This window comes from Rhinopithecus roxellana, chromosome 11, assembly GCF_007565055.1.
Source record: "Rhinopithecus roxellana isolate Shanxi Qingling chromosome 11, ASM756505v1, whole genome shotgun sequence".
NCBI classification, from domain to species: Eukaryota; Metazoa; Chordata; class Mammalia; order Primates; family Cercopithecidae; genus Rhinopithecus; species Rhinopithecus roxellana.
In genome coordinates this window covers 116805816-116831122 of record NC_044559.1, presented here as the reverse complement: position 1 = coordinate 116831122, position 25307 = coordinate 116805816, and the positions used below count along the sequence as shown (strand labels likewise).

The following is a 25307-nucleotide window of genomic DNA, read 5'->3' as shown; positions in this document are numbered from 1 at the left end:
GAGCAGGTTTTCTGAAATGATCATTCACTCCTGAAAAAATGCATTTCCAGGAACCACAATATAAGAAACATCAAGTCCATGAATCCATAGATGGACCATTGTTAACCCTCAGATCAGAGTCATACAATTTAGTCTGCCTACTAAAGAAAAGAGAAGAGGAAGTGGAGCAACACCTTTTAAGCCCTCATTTGAGGCCCTTTCTGTGCTAGGTGTTTTTATTTGTGTTTGTTTTTAAAATGAAGAAAGAGGTTTAAAAGGGAGAGCAAAGAAAGATGACTTGGAATAACCAGAATGCCAAATGCTTGCTTGAGTTTACAGCTTGACTCTATCACAAGGTAAAGGATATAACCTTAAACTAGAGAGCACTCTTTCATATTCTCCACTCTAAAATACAATCTCTATTTAGACAACTAATGGTCTTTAAAATGCCTCATCAAGGAAGCTGTGGAACACATTTAAAATGTAGAGTTGTTATTCCTTTCTTTTTTCCAGGTAATAAACACTTGACATTTAGAAAATGCAGTTCTAAAATTACAAAGCACACCGCATTTTCAGCTGTACTCACAGTCACATACATAAATATTTCTTATCAAACAGGCTTTCGTTTATTAGTGTAGGAGTTACTGTCAGCTTTAGAAAAGGAGATTACTGCCTGTAATCTTTCTGTCTGTAGACAGAGAATAAAGTGATATTCAATTTAAAATTTTGGAAAGAAAGATAACTACTTTGTAATTCCTTACCCTGCCTTTCTTAGTGCCTCATGTACCTTGCACGATTATGAATCCTAGTTTAAATTGTATTCTCTCAGATCATCACAAGAAGGTTGGCAGTAGCTTTAGAAAAAACAAAATGCAGGCTTGGTTCATCAGGGTCTTAGTGGCAAGCCAGATGTTGTGGGAAGTCAGGGACCCCGAATGGAGGGACCGGCTGGAGCCACGGCAGAGGAACATAAATTGTGAAGATTTCATGGATATTTATCACTTCCCTAATAATACTCACAATTTCTTACTCCTATCTTACTTTAATCTCTTAATCCTGTTATCTTCATAAGCTGAGGATATATGTCACTTCAGGTCCATTGTGATGATTGCATTAACTGTACAAATTGGTTGTAAAACATGTGTGTTTGAACAACATGAAATCAGTGCACCTTGAAAACGAACAGAATAACAGCAATTTTAGGGAACAAGGGAAGACAACCGTAAGGTCTGACTGCCTGTGGGGTCAGGCAAAAAGAGTCATATTTTTCTTCTTGCAGAGAGTCTATAAACAGACGTGCAAGTAGAAGAGAGATTGCTAAATTCTTTTCCTAGAAAGGAATATTAATATTAAGACCCTAGGAAAAGAATTACATTCCTTGGGGGAGATCAATAAAGGGCTGCTCTGGGAGTATCTGTCCTATGCGGTTGAGGTAAGGACTGACATATGCCCTGGTCTCCTGCAGTACCCTCAGGCTTACTAGGATTGGGAAACCCTGCCCTGGTAAATTTAAGGTCAGACCGGTTCTGTTCTCTCAAACCCTGTTTTCTGTTGTTTAAGATGTTTATCAAGACGATACATGCACAGCTGAACATAGACCCTTCTCAGGAGTTTCTGATTTTGTCCTTGCCCTTTTTCCTCAGAAGCATGTGATCTTTGTTCTCCATTTTGCCCTTTGAAGCATGTGATCTTTGTGACCTACTCCCTGTTCTTGCACCCCCTCCCCTTTTAAAATCCCTAATAAAACTTGCTGGCTTTAAGGCTTAGGTGGGCATCATGGTCCCACTGATATGTGATGTCACATATGTGATGTGACTGGCTGACACTTAGGGAAAATAGAAAAAGCCTATGTTGAAATATTGGGAATGGGTTCCCCTGATATCACAGACTCCAACTCTGGCTATCTTGAACTGCATTTCCAATTTATTGGAATGACATGGGAGTTGGAGGACCAGGCTTGGAAAAAACAGCCAACAAACCTAGGGAAACTAGAAAGCTGGAACCACACAAAAGAGCACGCTGTGTCTAGTCCACAAATCATCAACAATGTGGCCATGAACATGAACCTCAGCCATCCCTCTACTTTCCTAGCACTCATTGAAGATTTGAAGTCCAATGAAAGAGTCCTCCATCCCTGACTGCTTTTTGGTAGAAGGAGGAAGTGTCTGTTACTTAGATTTCAGCAGAAAGACTTCCACACGATGGGAAATTTCCTAAAAGGGAGAATAGGGTACTAACAGAAGAGTAGTGTGGCTGTTGGACAATGCTTTGGATGACATTATATCCTCAACATTCAAGGACAAGCTTATCTGAAATAGAGAATATAATGTATTCTTATATTTTATCTTATCTCTTGTTATAAGTAAAATGTTTATTCAGAAACAGAATGCTTGTTCCTAGGTACTGCAAGGAAAAATCACCATTCAGGTACAATTCTTCTCAGCAAGGTAATTTTACTTTCTGCAGAAAGGGTGCTCCTCACAGATGGAATAATGGCGAGAGCACACCTGAATAAAGGAGGGAAGCAATTTTTATCCCTTACACAGCTTGTCCTTTCTACTGTGTCCTGTCTCCAGTAGCTGGAGCCAGACTGCACAATTTAAACTGAACCTGATTAACTAACAACTTAAAACTTTTCTAAATAGGTGAAAGCAATTGAGAACAAAGGAAAAGAGGAAGATGTTTATGAAAAGACTTAGAAAAGTAATAACATTTCTAAATAAGGAAGGGGAGTAGGCTGTGAGCTGGGACATGCCTGTGAGCACGTCCAGCACAGATATCTTGGTTAAAGTACAAGGACATAGAATGTACTCATTCCTTTATATCTAACAGCTACATAATATAGGGGTTAATAAAAAGTTGTTAGTACAAAGCAAGGAGGCTTGAAGGAAGCTGGTCTTTAAAAGAAACTATGATTTCTAACACTTATGATTTATTCTTTAATAAGAAGGAATAATTTGAAGAGGAATTTTTTACTTTCTACATCTCTCTTCCTCTGGCAATGAATACTGTTAAATCAAGTTTAGCCTAAAGCTACCTCCCTACTTATTTTAAGTTCAGCCTAAAGGTTTCTCTGTACACAGTGAACCATAACCTAAATGGAATTGTAAACAGAGTGTAGCCTACTCTTGCACCAGTCACCAAGTTGTGGCCAATCACATTGGCCAACTGTTCAAACCATGTTCAGATAAGGCAAATGCCAAGCAACAACCAATCCAGCTGTTTCTGTCCCTCACTTCCGTTTTCTGTATGTCACTTTCTTTTTTCTGCCATAAATCCTCTTCCACCACATGGCTGTCCTGGAGTCTGTGAGCCCACTCTGGCTCAAGAGGCTGCCCAAGTCATGAGTCATTCTTTGCTCAATTAAATTATTTTAAATTTAACTTGGCTACAGTTTTTCTTTTAACCCCACCATCCCTACAACCAATTCAAAAGCAAAGAAGACTCTTGGCTATGATCTAGTTCAAAGTCCTCCTTCTACAGGTAAAGCAAGATTCTGAGAAAACTATGATTTTGCTCAACATCACCAGTGAAAAGTAACAGTGCTTGGCCTTGAACTCATTTCTTCTGAGCCCATAAACAGTGACTTTTTCCATCAATCATGCTCAAGTCTCAATCATCCAATAGTGGTAAAAACACGGAGCATTTTCACAAGCCCAATTAAATAGTACTTTCTGCTCCACGAGGCTCTACCATAAGTTCTGTGGGAGTGAGAAGATCTTTCATTTGCCAACTCCATGGTCTTAAACAAGTTGCTTAATTTCTCTGAATTCCTGTTTCTTTGCTTGTAAAATACATACATAAATAAAGATATACTCACCTTTCCTACCTTACACCATTGTTTTACAAAATGATGGTGATAATATGTAAGGAAAATATTTGTATACCTTAAAAAATTATCGATGTGTAAAAATACTTTAAAATATCATTTAACTACTTAACAATAATTAAAACATGACTTTGAGGTGGGCATGGTGGCTCATGCCTATAATCCCAGCACTTTAGGAGACCAAGGCAGGCAGATCAGTTGAGGTCCAGAGTTCGAGATCAACTTGGCCAACATGGTGAAACCCTGTCTCTACTAAAAAAATACAAAAATTAGCTGGGCGTGGTGGCACACGCCTGCAGTCCCTCAGCCTCCCTCAGCTACTCAGAAGGCTGAGCCAGGAGAATCACTTGAACCTGGGAGGTGGAGGTGGCAGTGAACTAAGATCATTTCACTGCACTCCAGCCTAGGTGAAAAGAGCAAAACTCTGTCTCCAAAAAAAAAAAAAAAAAAAAAAAAAAAGAAAAGAAAAAAGAAAAGAAAAGAAAAGAAAAAAGAAAAAGCAGGAATCTAGGTAGAGGAGTCAGGGGAGTCTAAGGAGCTACAGAACCTAAGTCAGAAAACACTATATCAATATTAATATCCCACTGTATGTCTGGGCATGGTGGCTCATGCCTGTAATCCCAACACTTTGGATCTTTTGGATAACCTGAGGTTAGGAGTTCAAGACCAGCCTGGCCAACATGGTGAAACCCCATCTCTGCTAAAAATACAAAAAACTAGCCAGGCACGGTGGTGGGCATCTGTAATCCAAGCTACTCGGGAGGCTGAGGCAGGAGAATCACTTGAATTTGGGAGGCAGAGGTTGCAGTGAGCTGAGATCGCGCTACTGCACTTACAGCCTGGGCAACAAGAACAAAACTCCGTCTCAAAACAAAAACAAAAACATAAACAAAAAAACCCGCTGTCATTAATAGCAACTAATTTTGAGGGCCGATTGTATGGCAGGACTTGACTGAGTTTTCTAATCCTCACATTGCCCACATCGTGATCTCCCTATGGTGCAGCTGAATCCTGCAGCCCAGAGATGCCATATGACCTAGCCCAAAGTCATCCACCATTCTGGTGGTGGAACTAGGTTAAACCTGCATCATACTTCCTGCAAAACAGCATTCTGTGATGTTCCACTGCTTGCTCTACCACACTCTTCTCCAAAGCTATAGTGCTATACTTAAAAATTAAGGGATGACTCGTACCTGTAGTACTAGCTACTCTGGAGACTGATCGCTTGCGCCCAGGTGTTCAAGACCAGTCTTGGCAACACAGAGAGACTCCATTCTCAAAAAAAAAGTGGGCTGGGGAGAAATAACAGCTGCATTATTTTGTCTAAAAACAATTATAATACAATCATGTATTGAGTAGTATATGTGCTAATGTCTTATCTGTATTATCTCATTTAACTGTTCACAATATTCACAATATGCTCTGAGAAATCTGAGGGCTAGAAAAGTTAAGGAAGTCATCTATGACCTGGCAGATGGCAAGTTGCCAAGTCAGGATGCAAATTCACCCGTGACTCCAAATCCCATTAGCTTAATTGCTTGCCATTGCCAGATTCTACAGGAAACCTAAAGCTGAAACAGAACAAATTACTACTGGGATTTAATTCTGTCACCCCGGCTGGAGCAACTGGGAACTTCTGGATTCAGGCGATCCTCCCACTTCAGCCTCCTGAGTAGCTGGGACTACAGGCATGTGCCACAACACCTGGCTAATTTTAAAATTTTTGTAGAGATAGGATCTCGCTATGTTGCCTAGCCTGGTCTCAAACTCTGGGGCTCAAGTAATCTTCCCACTTCAGCCTCCCAAAGTGCTGGGATTACAGGTGTGATCTACCATGTCTAACCTATAGGGGCATTTCTGATTCAGAACCCAAACACCTCTTCTCTCTCATGATAAGTAGAATCTGTATATTGGGAATGGATATGAAGTAAATTTTTAGTATGTATATATGTATGTATGTATGTATTTGGAGAGGGATTCTCTTGCTCTGTTGCCCGGGCTGGAGTGCAGTGGTGCAATCTCAGCTCAGTGCAACTTCCACCTCCCCAGTTGAAGCGATTCTCCTGCCTCAGCCTCCCAAGTAGCTGGGACTACAGGCAAATGCCGCCATGCCTAGCTAATGTTTTTTATATTTTTAATAGAGACGGGGTTTTGCCATGTTGGCCAGGATGGTCTTGAACTCCTGACCTCATGTGATCCATCCACCTTGGCTTCCCAATGTGCCGGGATTACAGGTGTGAGCCACTGTGCCTGGCCAGTTGTTAGTGTTTCTGCATTAGGCAAACCCATTTTCCCTGGGAGTTTTCTTATGCACACTTTGTTTATACTCTGAAACAACGGAAATTTTGAGAGCTGTTTCTCCTCACATAGGAAGCCAATTGACAGGGATCGCCTCAATGCTCCTGACCACTAGTGGGGATTGGACCCCACTGATTCTTGCTACTCAGTGCTGTCCCAGGCCAGCATATCAACATCTGTTGGGAGCTTGCTGGATATGCAGTATCTCAGGTCCCACTCTTGGCTGCTGAACCAGAACCCTCATTTTAACAGGATTCCCTAGTGAGATGAGTGCAAATTAAAGTTTGAGAAGTACTTTCCTATATCACAACTTGATCAGTCAAGAAGCAAATGGTCCCAGGACTGTTTCTATCCTTTAAATGTAACAACAACCCCATTACTAAGTTTTTCTTTTGTGTGTGTGTGTTTTTGTTTTTTGTTTGTTTGTTTTTTTGAGACGGAGTGTCACTCTGTTGCCCAGGCTGGAGTGCGGTAGCACCATCTCGGCTCACTGCAACCTCCACTTCCCGGGTTCAAGCAGTTCTCCTGCCCCAGCCTCCTGAGTAGCTGGGGCTACAGGCACATGCCACCATGCCGGGGTAGTTTTTGTATTTTTAGTAGAAATGGCGTTTCACCATATTGGTCAGGCTGGTCTCAAACACCTGACCTCAGGTGATCCACCCGCCTCAGTCTCCCAAAGTGCTGGGATTACAGGTGTGAGCCACCGCGCCCAGCCTTTACTGAGTGTGTAATGTGAACCATAGGCACTTTGAGTTCGTGGTCTCTAATTTCAGGGAGAGTCATTTAGGGCACGTATCCTCAATTCTCATTTCCAGCTGAGAAAGAATGAGATTTGGGAGACTAAATAACTTAGTAGAAATTACACAGCCAATAAATGAAAGTTCCTGGATGTGAACACAGGTTTATCTTCTGACTAAGCAATATTACTTCCCATTCTTCTTGCTGTTTTTCAAAGCACCATTTTTGATGAGGTAGGTCTTGGGGTCATAAAGAGAAAGGAGTTTTGTTCGTTTTACTCTTCCCTGGACTGTGTAAAATATTTCAGGTATACAGACTAAGTCAATGATTGTCTATCTGGTGGATTAAAGAATAGACAATTCAGAAATAGTCTTGATGGTCATACATTAATTTTAAAAATTTATTTAGAAGGGATCCTCAGGAATGCCTAATTGCATCCATTGGATTTTAATTATTTCAATTCCGTGCAACTAAATGTGGCCCTTGGAAAAGGCCTGTGACTTCCGAACCCACCAGTAGATGTCAGTATTTCTTTGGACACCACAATGGCCTCAAGTTTTTGCCCTACCAGGCTCTTCATAAGATCCATTGTGTCTGAAGAAGAGTCTGAAGAAGAGCAGTGACTTTTTTTCTACTTTTTTACTTGGTTGGAACAATCTTCTGAGGCAGACATCTTCAAGGATGTTAGTGACCCCAAGGCAATACTCTCTTGCCCTCTCTCCCTGTCCCTGTCTCTGTATGTGTGTGTCTCTTCTCTTTCTCTCCCTATTTCCTCTCCCCATACCCCCACATTGACTTTTTTTTAATGAAAAAGATTATTTTCTCCCATGAAGATATTTCTGTGCAGATGTTGGAAAAGGACATTTGAAGACACTAAAGCCAGATTTTGTCAAGCCCTCTGGCTGGTAAACCAAGCAGATCCCACTCTCCAGGAATAAAGCAACTATTACGTTGGGGCTAAATTTATTGCTATTACTTTTAATGACAAAAAAGTGCAGTTTTTTTTTTCCTCAACCTAATACTACCATGCTAAATGCCAATTCAAAAAGGATTGCCCTTTGAAGAAAAAAAGTCACAAGTCAGTCGGACGGATAGCTCACTTGAAGTATCATCTGAGTTAGCTTAGGTAAAGACTGTAGCTTTCTACTAAGGCGTAATTTGTTTCTCAAAGAATATTTTATATGCAAGTGTTTTCTGGGCTCTGTTCTGGAGCTTTATTAAATGTGTAAGAAGTCTGAATAATTGATCAGGTTAACCGAAGACTAGAATTTAAGCTGACAGGCATTTGATTTTAGATGCTGGTGTATCATTTGTGTGGCTTTTTCATGCATCTGCCAGCAGCGGGTATGCTAAGACAATTATGTTCTTCCCACTGGACTGCTTTTTCTTGTTTCCTTTTCAGAATGATCCTGCTTTTTTTTTTTTTTTTTTTTTTTTTTTTTTTTTTTTTTGAAAAAGCTTTGCTTTAGGTTAACCACATAAAATTATTTGACAGGTATCTGAAGAGACTCACTTCTCTGACAAGGGAGGTTATTAGTAGCTTCTCAGTGAGGAAAAAAAAAAATACCCTGAGAGGGATTAAATAAGAGAAATACTTTCTGAGTCATTAGATGCTAGACAGGTTAAAATACCAGAAAAGTACACTGTAGCATTCAATTTGGCACAAGGTAATGACTTAATGGTTTTCTCGATTTCTGATATTCGGTGTGGAACACTTAAGCCCTTCTGAGGCCTGATTAGCAAACAGTTTTATCTCCCTTTGCAGAAGAGGATGTAATCAGCTGTTAGGTGGACAATTCAGAAGCGCTTTAGGATTATTCACAAAACCTGTTTTATAATTTAGCAATTATGTAGCTTGATGGTGAGAGTCATTATGTTCAAGAAGTTTGGAAATTGAACTAGTTTAGTGTTTCCCAGAACATCATCTATTTACAAGCTAGAGGGTTTTTGGGTTTTTTTTTTTTTCTATTAATATTCTATAGTGGTTGAGAACACATAGTGTGTAACTGTATTCAGAGCCCAGCTTTGTAATTTACTAACCGAATGACGTTGTCAATATTTCTTAATTTCTATAAACCACAGTCTCCTTATGTGCAAAATGGGGGTGATAATGCTTTATTTGTAGGATGATTGTGAAGCATCTATAGTGTTATTAGTTCTCTATCCCCATCCTCCACTCTGAGGGCTGGTTTTAGGTATGTATGGGGGAGACTGGCCTACCGCAGATTTGATCTACTTTTTCAAAATAATGACAAATTATGCACATACTCTGTGCCAAGCAGTATGACCTGAACACCGAAGATACTCCAGTGAACAAGACAGAAGAGGCTTCTACTTGTATGAAACTTACATTCTAATGGAAGACACAGAAAATTATAAAGTAAACAAACACATAAATATGTAATAACATAGATAGTAATGAGTGTGTTGAAGAAAAGTAAGGTAGGATAAGGAAACAAAGTAAAGAAGAAGATTGAAGAAAGTCACTTGAGTAAATGACTATGTGAGTCCCTTCTCACATTGCTATAAAGCACTACCTGAGACTGGGTAATTATATAAATTACCCAGTATAAATTTACAAAGAAAAGAGGTTTAATTGACTAACAGTTCTGCAGGAAGTACAGGAAGGGTGCCTGGGGAGGCCTCAGGAAACTTACAATCAGAGGGGAAAGGGGAAGGGGAAGCAAGCACGACTTCACACAGCAGCAGGAGAGAGAGAGAACATGAAGAGGGAAATGCCACACACTTTTAAACAACCAGATCTTCTGACAACTCATTGCTATCACAAGAACAGCAAGGGGGAAGTCCGCCCCCATGAGTCAATCGCCTCTCACCGTGCCCCTCCTCCAACACATGGGGATTACAATTTGAAATGAGATTTAGCTGGGGACGCAGAGCCAAACCAAATCAATAACATTAAAGGAAAATGATAATTTTAAAACTTTAGCTGGGCCTTCATGTGGCTAAGGAGGCCATCAAAAGATGGCTGGATATGTAATGAATTTCTTCTCTCAAATGCAGAGAGAGCCAAGGCACAGTCTGAAAAATGAGAATGAACACAGACACTGTTCTGTCTCAAAATGTAATATTTTCTCCTCATTGGAGGCTCAGAGGAATCTTTGCAGATTCTGCTGCATTTACAGAAATACTCTTCTTTGATAAGAATTAGTATGTGGCCCTGATGACCAAACGATGACTATGGAGGTTCAGAGCTCCCTTTGAGAAATAGAATACAGCTGATTGACAGTCTCAAGCTGTCATACCTCTGCTTTCTTTCCAAACTAATTATACCACTAGGCTATTCCCACCCAATGACATAGCCTGGCATGTACGCTGGCATAGGACCATTTGCCTGATGAAAGATTCCTCTAATGGGCAACTTTTGTTCAGGACTCCCCATTGCCCTAGCCACGACTTTTCTTAGAGAAGCTCTGTAAGCTCAGACTCTTCCAGATCAATTCTTCCTTTTTCTTCTCCTTTTACAGATATAAAACTTACACTGTGATCTGAAAGCTTGTCCTGCCTACTTCTTCTCCAGCTTCCTTTATCTGTCACAGACTGTATTAGTCTGTTCTCATGCTGCTAATAAAGACATACCCAAGACTGGGCAATTTACAAAAGATAGTGGTTGAATGGACTTACAGTTCCATGTGGCTGGGGAGGCCTCACAATCATGGTGGAAGGCAAGGAGGAGCAAGTCATGTCTTACATGGATGGCAGCAGGCAAAAAGAGAGCTTGTGCAGGGAAACTCATTTTTAAGACCATCAGATCTCGTGAGACTTATTCACTATCACAAGAACAGCACAGGAAAGACCTGCCCCCACGATTCAATTATCTCCCTTGAGATAATTGGTCCCTCCCATAACACGTGGGAATTCAAGATGAGATTTGAGTGGGGACACAGTCAAACCATATCACAGACATTTCATCCAATAAATCTTTTGTGCATATAATCTTGTTTTGGCTTCTACTTCTTAAAAGACCTGAACAGACACAGTTGGAACCAGGAGTGATCAGAGAAAACAGCTGGTAAGATAAGGTCTGCAGGCCTGGACTGATGGTGGATGAGGAAGACAGAGCTGGGCTGAGTACAAGTGTGAGGATGGGGTGTCACTTAACCATTAGAAGCCAGGGAGTCACGATTCACAATGACCATAGTGACCAGCAAGCTTGGAAGAGCAGCCAAACAGGCTTGGCTCACAGAAAGTTGTGAAGACAATTAATAGAACCTGGCTCGTTTAGGGGAAAAATAGACAGTCAACCAGCAAGGGGGCTTCTTAATTTCTACAACAAGAAAACAGGCAGGAATGGAGGAGCAGAAAACTAATGGTGATCACCCAATACAAAGTTTTTATACCTTGCTCAGTTCTCAGACTTTAGTCAATTTTCAGATTTAGAAGCTATTGGTTCAAGAGGTAGCTGGAGCCCTAAGAGAAAGAACTCTGCAATGTTGCAGCAATAATTCCTGTAATGATTCCCAAGTCTTTTCTCCAGAGAAATCTGCAGCTGGTTGCCTGAGCAACTGTATGCCGGCGTAAATGGAATGTCTAGACCTTTTGGGTACTTTTGGACACAGGCTCTCAACTGATTATAGTACCCAGAGATGTGAAGCAGCACTGTGGCCCCTCTGTTAGAGTGGAGGATTTGGGGACAAGGAAACAAACAGGTTGCTGGGTAAAGTCTAATTCAGAGGGGGCCCACTGGGTGCATAGACAAGTCCACTCATCATTTTTCTAGTGGGCAAGTGTACAGTTGAAACGAATGTACTTGACAACAGGAGTATCCCCACCTTGAGACATTAGCTTACAAGGTAAGAGCTATCATAGTAGGAAAGGTCAAGTAGAAGTCTGAATCTTGCCCCCTCCCTGGTCAAGATAATAAATCACAAACAATATCACATACCAGGGGAATAGCAAACATAAATACCACCGTTAAAAACCAAAGGAATGGAGGAGTGGTGGGCTCTATCCTATCTCTGTTCAATTCACCACCAGCCTGAGCTTTGCAGAAATTGGCTGGATCCATGAAAATGACTGTAGACTAATGCACACTCAACCAAGTAATAGTCCCTATTTTGGCTGTGGTGCTGAAAGTGGCATTGCTAGAACAGATTAATAATGCGTCCAGTAAAGAGCGTGCTGCCATTGATTTGGCAAATGTGGGTTTGTGTTTGTTTGTTTGTTTTTGAGACGGAGTCTTGTTTAGTCACCCAAGCTGGAGTGCAGTGGTGTAAACATGGCTCAGTGCAACCTCCGCCTCCCAGGTTCAAGTAATTCTCCTGCCTCAGCCTCCCAAGTAGCTGGGACTACAGGCGCATGTGCCACCATGCCTGGCTAACTTTTATATTTTTAGTACAGGTGAGTTTTGCATGTTAGCCAGGCTGGTCTTGAACCACTGACCTCAGGTGATTCGCCCACCTCAGCCTCCCAAAGTGCTGGGATTACAGGCATGAGCCACTGCGCCCAGCTTCTATTCCTATCAGAAACAGTTTGCATTCACATAGAATGGACAGGAACATTCATTTACAGTTTTGCTCCAGGCTTCTGTTAATTCCCCACTCTCATTCATGGTATAATCCAAGGAGATCTAGACATCCCACAGAATACCGTATTCTTTCCCTATATCAATGCCACCATACTGATTGAGCAGGACAAGGAAGAGACGGCCAGGACACTGAAGGCCTTGGTGATAAACATGCACAGCAGAGGGTGGAGGATAAACCCTGTGAAAAGTCAGGGACCTGCCACTTTATAAAGTCTTAGGGATCAGAGATTAGGGAAATGCCTGGCTATTCCCTCCAAAGTGAAAAGCAATTGCTGCATCTTGCATCCCTTTCCCCAAAGAACAGCACAAAGACTGTTAAACCTCTTTGGAACCTTCTTGGTTTATGGAATGCTGTTCTGGTCCATACACCATGTAACACAGAGGGCTGTCTGCTTTGTGAGTCCAGAGCAAGGAAGGGCTCTGCAGCAGGTCCAGCCCATGGAATAAGCAGCCTTGATTCATTGGCCGTAACATCCAGCCGATGTTTTGGTGTTGGAGGGGTCCTCAGTGAGAAAAGAAGCAGTGTCATTTACAGAAATCCCAAACAGGAAAAATATTGTGCAGACCCCTGGATTCCGAAGGAAGGTCATGTCATCTACAGAAAATCCCAGCATTGAGGAATAGTTACCGTTACTGCATCTTAGTAAAGATGAAAATGATACATCCCAAGTTGAGCCTGAGCAGGGCCAGAGAGTGCAGGTAAGCTGCAGGAGCCGGCAGCCCAGGTCCCCAAGTCACCATCCGTGGTTGCATTAGTCCCCCTTCCCCAGCTCACACCCATGGCCCTATGGGGAGAGATGCCACACAACCAGATGAATGAGGAACAACTTGAGTTTGGTTTATATATGGGTTGGCTTAGTTTGTGGGTATATGATGAAAATACCTGGGGGTTCCATTGCTGTCATATTCAGAGGCCAGTGGGGGCCGATAGTGGGGGCCACTACGGACAAAATGACACAGCCAAGATAGTGGGGGCCGGGGATGGTGGCTCATGCCTGTAATCCCAGCACTTCGGGAGGCCAAGGTGGGCAAATCACCTGAGGTCAGGAGTTAGAGACCACCCCAGCCAATATGGCGAAATGCTGCCTGTGCTAAAAGTACAAAAATTCGCCAGGTGTGGTGACACCTGCCTGTAATCACAGCTACTCAGGAGGCTGAGACAGGAGAATCACTTGAACCCAGGAGGCAGAGGTTTCAGTGAGCCGAGACTGCACCACTGCGCTCCAGCCTGGGCGACAGAGCAAGACGCCATCTCAAAATAAATAAATAAATAAATAAATAAATAAATAAATAAATAAAAGATAGTGGGGAGGTGAAAAAAGTTTCCCAATGAGCAGGATGCAAGTGGTGCTTCTGGCATAGAAGGGGAAGGAACCCAAGGTAAGATTATGTAGATATTCCTAGGCTGAGACCAACAGCATGGCCAGCTGGTCAAAGACCTGGAAAGAAAAGGACCGGACCATTAGACGCAAGGAGGGCTGGGGTAGAGGCAGGTAGATGGACAAAATGGAGATGCACAGTGATAAAAATGTTAACATGTGATCCAAAAAATTTTATACACAAGGTTTTTGTATCACATGTGAATGGCCACCAGAGAGCATCCCACCACAGAAGTCACACTGAACAGCCGAGTGGACAAAATGACACAGCCAATTAATATGAGCCAGTCTCAGCACTGATCTCCCTGGAACTGGGAAAATGTGCATAACAGTGGAGTGGACATGGTAGCCGACCAGAGGCTACCCATGGGCCCAATGTTATGGACACCCATTTCCCAAGGATAGGCTACCTACTGCAGACACTGATTATTGAAGTCAAGCAAGCCCGCCCGCCCCCGGGCCATGTGATAGCTTTGCACTTAGTATGCATAACCAGAGACCCCAAATCTCTCGATATTCTCTGAGCAGCTGGCTTGATTACATAATTTATCTTCTCTAGCTTTGATCTGAAGACAGTAGTCCATCCCTAGCAGAAATCCATTTACAACATATCTTTAGAACATCCAAAAAAACAGTATTTGAAATTCAACTTTGCGTCATTCTAGTAGGCTCACATTTTATAACCTCAAACTTTATTTGCAGAAACCTATTAAAAAGAAGGTCCGTTAACAAAATTATAAGAATGCAGAGTTGCGGGACCCTGCAGCTGCTGAGATGTTGATGCCTAAGAAGAACCGGATTGCCATTTACGAACTCCTTTTTAAGGAGGGAGTATGGTGGCCAAGAAGGATGTCCACATGCCTAAGCACCCGCAGCTGGCAGACAAGAATGTGCCCCAACCTTCATGTCATGAAGGCCATGCAGTCTCTCAAGTCCCGAGGCTACGTGAAGGAACAGTTTGCCTGGAGACATTTCTACTGGTACCTTACCAATGAGGGTATCCAGTATCTCCGTGATTACCTTCATCTGCCCCCGGAGATTGTACCTGCCACCCTACGCCATAGCCGTCCAGAGACTGGCAGGCCTCGGCCTAAAGGTCTGGAGGGTGAGCGACCTGCGAGACTCACAAGAGGGGAAGCTGACAGAGATACCTACGGACGGAGTGCTGTGCCACCTGGTGCTGACAAGAAAGCCGAGGCTGGGGCTGGGTCAGCAACCGAATTCCAGTTTAAAGGCGGATTTGGTCGTGGACGTGGTCAGCCACCTCAGTAAAATTGAAGAGGATTATTTTGCATTGAATAAATTTACAGCCAAAAAACCTTAAAAAAAAAAAAAAAAAAAAAAAAAAGGAATGCAGAGTTGCTTTGGAATAGGCCGCCTTGTCGTTTTTCTGATCGACCTTCTTTAGATAGTTGTTGGCTACCAAGTCCTGCTTTTGTTGTTGATTTTAGCACAAACAGTAAAATCTCATCCACACAATATTGTCAAGAGAACTTTGTAGTCAAGCCAAGAAATGTCATTAGCTCATGGTACTGAAAGCCAGGCATAGGTCTGAATATATCAAATTCTTGAATACAACAGACTGGAACTGCATGGGGGACATTCTGTTTAAATTTTGCTCCACAGTAACTCATGGCTTGAAAGGTGACTACTCAGAATAGGCAGAATGATTTGCTAAAGCACATGGCAATTGGAACAAAAATTGTCTGTATCTGTCAAACCCCATAGGGAGAAACATTTTGAAATGTGTACTGCCTGGAGCTGATTGCATTGTTTTATAGGCAGTTCATCCTACCTGCCACCTGGGGACAACTTCAACCTATCCATTTCTTTTTTTCTCATAGTAAACTGATTTATGATCAGTGAATCACAGAGGAGAAGAGAATTTATCTGGAGGTGGTAAGGAGAACATTCAGTTATCTGACTATACTCATAACCCTACATCCCCTGGATTCTACAATGGTAATTTATATTATCCATATCTAATTGGAATTCAAAGATGAGATTTGTGGGGTGAAATTGGCAACAAATAGGAACAGAAACATTTTTAAGATTGTCAAGCATAACATAGGCTTTCCAGAATTAACTTCAGACTATATATTTATCTAAAATTAATTTTGTTTGTAGTTGGTGGACCATTAGGTATGAAATTTGTGTATTGTCAAAGAAATCTTTGAAAAGTCATAAAGGGACATTAAAACCATCCATTCATCATCCCTTTTCCTTAAAGAAGGAACACTTTTCTTCAGGTCAGAAGACAGAGGAGAGAAAGAGAATGTTGGGTAAATGTTACAGAAAACTGTCAGAAAAACTTTTGGGTATATAATGCTGACATCTCCCTTTTAAGGGTCCTCCTCAAGGTAATTTTCTAATTAATGCACGTTAGAGCAATGCTTGCTCTATCAAAAATAAAATTTCACACATGTGGGTTGATTCTTGAGTACTTTATTATGTTTCCTTGGTGCCTGTTTCCATCCCAGTCTACATTATTATATTTTACTACAGCCCTATCGGGTAGGATGTGTTTTTCTATCTTGATATTCTCCTTATTCTATCTTATCCCATTCTTATCTTATCTTACTTATCTTATCTTATCTTATCTTATCTTATCCTATCTACAGTGTCTTATCTCCTCTTGGCCTTTTGCTTTTCTTTATACATAATTTATCTGTAAATAGTTTTGGATTTTCCAAATAAGGAAGAGTAGTATCATTTGTAATTCATGACATTTTAATCTCTTCTATTACTATGCCTTTTACCTCTTTATTTTTTTGAGACAGGGTCTCATTCTTTCACCCAAGCAGAAATGCAGTGATAGGATCATAGTGCACTGCAACCTCAACTTCTCAGGCTCAAGCCATCCTCCCACCTCAGCCCCGCCTGTGCTGAATAGCTGGGACTACAGGTGTGGACTACCATGTCCAGTTAAATTTTTAATTTTTTTGTAGAGATAAGTGTTGCTCAGGTTAATCTCAAACTCCTGGGCTTAAGCAATCCTCCCACCTTGACCTACCAAAGTGCTGTGATTACAGGGATGAGACACTGTGCCTGAACTTTTTTTTTTTTTCTATGGTGCAATATTGGATAGGAGTGGGGATGGATAGTGGGTATTCTTGTTTTTTTGATCTTATAGGGACTAGTTACATTATTTCACTATTGTTTTTTATATTTACTCTTGGTTTCTTTCTTTTTTTATTTTTGAGACAGGGTATCACTCCCTCACCCAGGCTAGAGTGTGGTGACACAATCGCTGCTCACGGCAACCTCTGTCTCCTGAGTTCCAGTGTTTCTCCTGCCTCAGCCTCCTGAGTAGCTGAGATTACAGGCATGCACAATCATGCCCAGCTAAATTTTTTTTTGTATTGTTAGTACGGATGAAGTTTTACCATGCTGGCCATGCCGGTCTTGAACTCCTGGCTTCAAGTGAACCCCCACCTTGGCCTCCCAAAGTTTGGTTTCTTATAGATCCTTTTACCAAGTTAAGAAAAGTCTTTATATTCCTATTTTTTCAAAAGTTTTTATAGTGATTAGATGTTGAATTTTATGGAATATTTTTTCTATATCTCAAGCTGATCATGTTACAGCCTCGCCAATACACCACAATGTAGCAGTCTCTCGTTGTGAGGTATCACCTGGTGTTCTTTGTCTCAAGACCAAGAGAATTAATGAGTGTGGACACAAAGGGTGAGGCTGGAGCAAAAGTTTAATGAGCAAAAGAAGAAAACTCTCTGCCATGGAGAGGGGGCCTGGAAAAGGGTTGCCATTTTTACAAATGAATGCAAAAGCTTTTACAAAAAACTGATGAGGGCTAGGCATCTCGTTTGCATAAGGTGTGAATTTCTGGTAGCTCCACCCTGTCCTCCTAATGTGCATGTAGGCCATTAGGTTGAGTTACTCCTTATTGCTTTGTTCCCTTTAGTGTGCACATGTTAGGGGACAGAATTTTCCACTGCAAGCATGTCTGGACAAGTCACCTGTGTAGTGTTTCTTATTTGTATGGTTGTAGGCATGTCTCAAGCAAGCCCCCTTATGCAAGTTCCCTTATCCGTGCCTGCAGCTTGAGTTTTCAGGCTGTTCTTTTGTTTGAAAGAACTCAGCTGAGGACCCACCCTAACTGCCTGCCTGACAGATTTTTTCCTTTCTCCTCTCTCCATCACACGATTTTCTGCTCTAATTTTTTTTCTTCCTCTATTTTTTTTTTTTTTTTTTTTTTTGAGCGAGGGTCTCACTCTGTTGCCGAGGCTGGAGTCCAGTGGTGCAATCATAGCTCACTGCAGCCTCAACCCCTGGGGCTCAAGCAGTGCTCCCACCTCAGCCTCCTAAGTAGCTGAGACTACAGGCATGAACCACCATGCCCATCTAATTGTTTTTTAAATTATTTTCTTTTTAATTTTTTTAATTTTTTGCACAGATGAGGTTTCACTATATTGCTTAGGCTGGCCTCAAACTCCCGGGCTCAAGTGATCCACCCACCTCAGCCTCCCAAAGTACTAGGATTACAGGTGTGAGCCATTGCATCTCACCATTTTTCTCCTTTAATTTCTTAATGTATTAAACTGTGTAAATCAATTTTGAATATTATTACATTTCTGAGCTGTATCCAACATGCATATTATCTTTATACATTGATAATACATATAAACATTTAAAAATATATTGCTAGATTTGTGTGGTGGCAAGGAAAATAGATCATGAACATCTCTTGTTTCAGGGAGCATCATTAAGTGACAGCTCCACCTGCCACCCTTCTGGATTTATCACTACATCTGAGTCAAAAGCATGTTTCCCCCAGGCTCCTCCCAACAATGACTGCATGTGGTAAAGATCATGGTACTGACCCATTCCTATGAGACATAAAGTTCCTCTAAGCTGTGACTGACTTAAGGACCCCCTCATTGCCTTGGCCAAAATTTTCTTGAGTCTGCCCTGCACTCTGAGGTAATCTTATTCCTCCATCCTTCCCTCTCTCCTTTCACTGGTGTCAGACTTAAATTAAAACCTGAAGTCTCACCTGTCTACTCCTACTTCTTCCCATTTATCCTTCTCTATAAGTATCTTGTACATCTAAGCCCACTTTTTGCTTCTCAAAGAACCTTAGTCAACACAATTGTTTTACTGATACTTCATTAGGATATTTGCCTCAATATCCCTGAATAAAGTTAGCAGGCAATTTTCATCTCCTGTTGTGTCTCTGTATAGTTTTGGAATTAAGGTTATGCTACTGTTTTTGTCCCCTTCAAAATTCATGTTGAAACCTGATCCCCAATGCAACAATGTTGAGAGGCATGGGCTTGAGGGGGTGATTGAGTCATGAGGGTTACACTCACATGAATGGGATTAGGTTTCTTACAAAAGGTCTTGACAGAGGGAGTACAACCCTTTTCACCCCTTCCATCTCTTTTGCCATCAAAGACACAATGTTCCTCCAGAGGGGAACATTGCAGCAACAAGCACCATCTTGGAAATGAAGAGCTGACCTGACCAGACTCAGAACCTGCTCGTGCCTTGATCTTGGACTTCCTAGCTCCAGAACTGTGAAAAATAAATTTCTGTTCTTTGTAAATTACCCGTTCTCAGATATTTCATGATAGTAGCACAAATAGATTCACAAATACAGTAAGTTTGATAATGTTTCCTTGTTTTCTGATCTGGAAGCATTTATGATAACTCGACTTTGTATATTAAATGCTTGGCAGAACTTAACTGTTAGGTCATCTTGGTATTTTCTTTTAAGAAAGACTTTTAACTATTGACTTGACTCAATGGTAATGAGACTATTTAGACTTTTCTTTCTTTTTTTTTTTTTTTTTTTTTGAGAGAGTTTCGCTCTTGTTGCCCAGGCTGGAGTGCAATGGCACCATCTCTGCTCACTGCAACCTCCGCCTCCCAGGTGCAAGCAATTCTCCTGCCCCAGCTTCCAGTGTAGCTGGGATTACAGGTATGCGCCATTAGGCCCAGCTAATTTTTGTATGTTTAGTAGAGACAGGGTTTCACCATGTTGGCCAGGCTGGTATTGAACTTTTGACCTTCAGGTGATCCACCCTCCTAGGCCTCCCAAAGTGCTCAGATTACAGGTGTGAGCCACTGCTCCCAGCCTATTCAGACTTTTCGTATCTTCTTCAGTCAGTTTTGATTGGGACTTCCCATTTAAAAGATTTATGGTGTTTCATTAACCTAGTTGAGCTATCCCACAATAAGCTTATCTTCAGTCAAGGAGCACATCAAATGCATATGACTTTTGTACCTTCATAAGGCGAAAAAATTGTAAATCAAACAATGGAAGAATAGGTTGCGTCTATGGTAGCTTGTATTTACCAAAATTGCACACACTCTTATCTCATCTAACATGCTCTTCTGTGGTGTGACCTTGCCACTCCCCATGAAGAAGTGGAATCTGTTTCTCTACCGTTGAATTTAGGTGGTCCTTGTGACTTGTTTGACTGGTAAAATACAATGATAATTATCCTGTGCCATTTACCGATGCAGCCCTTATCAAACCTGGACATTTCTGCTTTCTGCCTCTCAGCAGTGAGTCACAATGCCAGAAGCATAAGTAACCTGAGATCTTGCTGTGAGATGCCTAGGCCCTGGATGCTGAGATAATTAGTAGAAAGCAAAAGAAGTCAAGGAGCACTGAAGAAAGAGACAGAAGAATGAAGAAGACATCTTACAAGTCCAGTACAGTCTGCTTCACATAACCACCGCTCAGCTGCCATCTCATTGTAATTGCATGAACATTCCCACGTAAACTCTCCAGCTGAGCCAACTCATAGAACCATAAATTGTTGTTTTAAGCTGCTGAATTTTGCAGTTGGATGTTTCAGAGTGGCAATAGATAGCTGGAATGCAAACGCTCTTCAACTTACAATAAGGTTACCTCCCAGTAAACAAATCTTAAGTCAAGGAGCATACTCAATGCATACCTCTTTCACACCATTGTAAAGTGGAAAAATACTCAAAGCATCGTAAGCTGGGGTCGTCTGTACCTCTCCCCTCCATAAAAACAACTATAATATGTGGAACATACACACACACACATACACACACACACACACCCTGCCCCACCACACACACACACCTACCTGTTTGAATGCCTATGAAAGCAAACAATGCAGTCATGAATTGAGCTGGAGAGTTATACTCCTTGAAAGAAGAAAATTATCCAAGGCAAAATTCACATTTGCCTGGCTTTTCTCATGAGGGTAATTTCCAAATGAAGGAGAGAATGCTCAAACGTAAAATGGAATTCTTATTGGGCTGAGGGGACAGAAATTCATTCCAATTATTGACCGTCTCCTAAACTGCATGTTCAGGAAGAGACTCCTAGAAACACAGCAGAAAACAGCACCCAGGAAGCTAAAAGTTGGGCAGAGATTTCAGTACCTGAGTAGTGTTGGAGTAACAGAAGTTAGAGTTTAGCTCTGCCAAGGTGGAAGGGCTTTGATAAATGCACGCAGGTTGTAGTTGAGACCGAGAAATACCCCATACTAGGTCTAAAGAACACAGTTGGGAAGTAAGTACCAGTATTAAGATAATGTTAAAATAGACCAGCCCTAACAAAGGCTAGAACTAACTCTGGCCAGGATCGAGGTAATGCCTGGTTCTCCCTCTGCCTGTAAAAAAGAAAACTTTTCTTGTTCTTTAGGGGAAGAAAACATCATCCACATCCTAAATAAGTATCCATTTAAAATGTCCAGCACTCAGGAGAAATTATGAGACATGCTAAAAAAAAAAAAGAAAAAAATAAAAGACACCAAATGATCACAACAAAAACAGAAGATGGATAAATGTAATTCACTTGTTATTCACGTATTGACATTAGCAGGCAAGGACATTTAAGCCAATGTGAAAAATAAATAAATAAGATAATATAACTACAATTTATATGATTAAGAACATAAAGGAGAAGATAACAAAAAAATATCTCATATTCTGGAGAGACAGAGGGCTATGTTGAGTTATGAACAGCATCGGGACTGGCATCTACTGTCTGAACTCCAAGGACAGAACTTGACCCTCCTTCAGGTAACCTTGCATCAAGGAGAATTGAACTGAACTGACCTGGTGGTCTGCTTTGTGACATTTACCAAGTAAAACGGGTAGGCAGTACTGGTCAATACTCCTGGGGAAGATAGCTGTTATGTGGGGATTGGAATTAATGTATTACAGTTGATTTAAGAAGTAGACAGTGCTTGCTTGTAAGCATGTCCTGTAGGCTTTACTTGTGCTGTATGGCTTTTGTATGTACTATGCACAGTTAAACATATATAGTACACCTTGTGCATTTTCCTTATGTTCTCTGTTCTTTCCCACTAGGCTGATAGACTGTGAACTCAGTAAGGGAGGACACTTTATCATTGTACAGCCAGCACCTAGCACAGTGCCTGATACATACAAGAAACTGAAACTTCCTAAGAAATCGGCCTTCTGGTACTGTGGAATCAGAAAAATGGTCATTGGCGGGTACCCTACTTGTTGACTGTTCCAAGGTCTTCGACAGTTGCCTGCTCACCTCCTACAGTGCTCTAAATGAAGTATTTGCTTGACATGAAAGATCTTTGTAGAAGGACTCCATGGAACCAACCTCAAACTGCCCTGACTCTAGACAAGGGATCAAAAAAAAAGAAGCTGAGCAGTCACAAATGATCAACAAATCTGTAAGCCATGCATTCCCTATCAATGATTTTGCAAATTTACAGCTTTTGAGAATCTGTATCACAGACCTATTGTGAGTACAAACGAGGAGAGGGTTTCTCAACGCTTAACGGTGATCCTAGAATGAGCTGAAGTGTGTTTCCCCAAAATTCATACGCTGAAGCTGTAACCTCCAGTACTTCAAAATGTGACTGTATTTGGGCCAGGTGTGGTAGCTCACACCTGTAATCCCAGCACTTTGGGAGGCCCAGGTGGGCAGATCACTTGAGGTCAGGAGTTCGAGACCAGCCTGGCAAACATAGCAAAACCCCATCTCTATTCAAAATACAAAAATTAGCCAGGCATGGTGGTGTGTACCTGTAATCCTAGCTACTTGGGAGGCTGAGGTAGGAGAATCGCTTGAATCCAGGAGGCAGAAGTTGTACTGAGCCAAGATTGTGACACTGCACTGCAGCCTGGGTGACAGAGTGACTCCATCTCAAAAACAACAACAACAACAACAACAACAAAAAGCAATTGTAATGGTATTTGGCGATAAGGCCTTTAAATACGTGATTAAGATAAAATGGAGCCATATGGGTAGGCCCTAATCCAATAGGACTAGTATCTTTAGAAGAAGACACTAGGATACAGACCAAACAGAATGAGGGGTGATTATGTGAGGTCACAGGGAGAATGTGTCATCTGCAAGTCAAGGGGAGAGGCTCAGAATAAACCAACCCTGCCAGCACCTCTATCTTGGACTTCTAGCCTCTGTCACTGTGAGACAATAAAATTCTGTTGTTTAAACCACCCAGTCTGTGGTATTCTGTTACAGCAACACTAGCCAAGTAGTACAGACCCTTCTTTGTGTAGCTGGTCTGGCAGGTTGGAGAGGGAGCCTTCATGTGGGCGTAGTGTCTGCTTTATCCTTGCGTCCTTCAAAGAGCTCATGAGTAATCCTTAGGATCGAGCTGTCTTAGGCTGTTTGGGCTGCTGTAACAAAAATCACGTGCACTGGGTGGCTTTTAAACAACAGAAACATTTCTTGCAGCTCTGAAGGCTGAGAAGTTCATGATCAAAGTGCCAGCAGATTCCACGTCTGGTGAGGGCCCCTTCCTCCTGGTTCATAGAAGGTTTCTTCTGGCTGTGTCCTCGCATGATGGAAGGGACAAGTGGGTTTTTAAGGGTCTCTTTTTTTTGAGATGGGGTCTCCTCTGTCACCCAGGCTGGAGTACAGTGGCACCTTCTTAGCTCACCACAGCCTTGAGTTCTGTGTTCCCATGATCCTCCCACCTCAGCCTCCCAAGTAGCTGGGACTATAAACACGTACCATCATGCCTGTTTTTTTTTTTTTTTTTTTTTTTTTTGTAGATATGGGGCCTCACATTGTTGCCCAAACTGGTCTTGAACTCTGGTCTCAAGCAATCCTCCTGCCTCAGCCTCTCGAAGTGTTGGAATTATGAGGTATATTTTATTTTATTTTATTTTATTTTATTTTATTTATTTTTTTGAGGTAGGGTCTCACTCTGTAACCCAGATTAGAGTGCAGTGGCATGATCTTGGCTCATGTAACTTCTGCCTCCAGGGCTTAAGTGATTCTCCGACCTCAGCCTCCCAAGTAGCTGGGACTACAGGTGTGCACCACCACATCTGGCTTTTTTTTTTTTTTTTTTTTTTTTTTTGTAGAGACAGGGTTTCACCATGTTGCCCAGGCTGGTCTGAAATTCCTGGACTCAAACAATCCACCTGCCTCAGCCTCCAAACATGCTGAGATTACAAGCGTGAGCCACCATGCCCGGCCTGGAGTTTCTTTTATATGACCATTAATCTCATTCATAAGGGCTTTAGCTTCCTAAGATAATTATATCTGAATACCATCACGTTGCAGGTTAGGTTTCAACATAAAATCTGGGGGGACGCAAACATTCAGACCATATTTGGAGTGAAAGTCTGTCTCCCTCCCCCATCACTACACACACTCACTCCCTTAGTCTCATAGCCTGGGAAGAGGTTTTGTTTTCTTAGCGCCTTTGTTAGCGGCTAGTTGTGGGAAGACAACTCACTACATTTTAGGCTAAAAGTAGACATTTGTTTCATTCACCAGCAGCCTCTTCCATCTGTCACTGTGAGAAAACTTAGCGGGACTTTACAGTCACATGAGTTCCATGGATTTCACCATCCTCTTAGTAACTTTTTTTCAGACTTAAACACTTTATGCCACCATTTCCTTCTCCCCACACCCCTACTTTTTTCCATCTCCTTTAATCTTGGATTAACGTTATACATAAAAGAACCAAGCATTAATCTCTCTTTCACCATAGGTGGTAAGAACATAGTTGCTTTTTATAAATTTTTCAAAGTGGAAGATAAGGAAAAACGCTAACAGTATAATTAAAGATAAAATAAAAGAAGACTGAAATAGATTTGAATTCGTATGAGACAGAGCCCCTGCAAAGCTTTTCATTACGGTCTAATTTCTGACAGTCACAGATAAGGGAGGCCCACTCCTCTTTTCCATTTCTGGGATGTGACTTTAGAAAGAGCTGTAAGAGGTTTTTTTAAAATTGAGATTCAGGGTGTATGTGCAGGTTTGTTACATAGATATATTGTGTAATGCTGGAGCTTGGGCTGCTATTGAACCCGTCACCCAAACAGTGAACATAGTACTGAATAGGTGGTTTTTCAACACTTGCCCTCCTCCCAATCTCCTCCTTTTTGAAGTCCCCAGTTTCTGTTGTTTCCATCTCTAAAGGATTTTTTTTTTTTTTTAAGACAGAGTCTCACTCTGTTGCCCAGGCTAGAGTGCAGTGGCACAATCTCAGTTCACTGCAACCTCCGTCTCCTGGATTCAAACAATTCTCATGCCTCAGCCTTCTGAGTAGTTGAGATTACAGATGTGCAC

General features: G+C 41.6%; 1 pseudogene across 1 annotated transcript; it reads left to right on the top strand.

Moving 5' to 3' along the window:
* Positions 1–14542: 14542 nt before the first annotated feature.
* Positions 14543–15122, top strand: LOC104655334 (annotated as a pseudogene). The gene has a single exon (XR_004060095.1). The product of XR_004060095.1 is annotated as a 40S ribosomal protein S10 pseudogene (transcript).
* The last annotated feature ends 10185 nt before the right edge of the window (positions 15123–25307 follow it).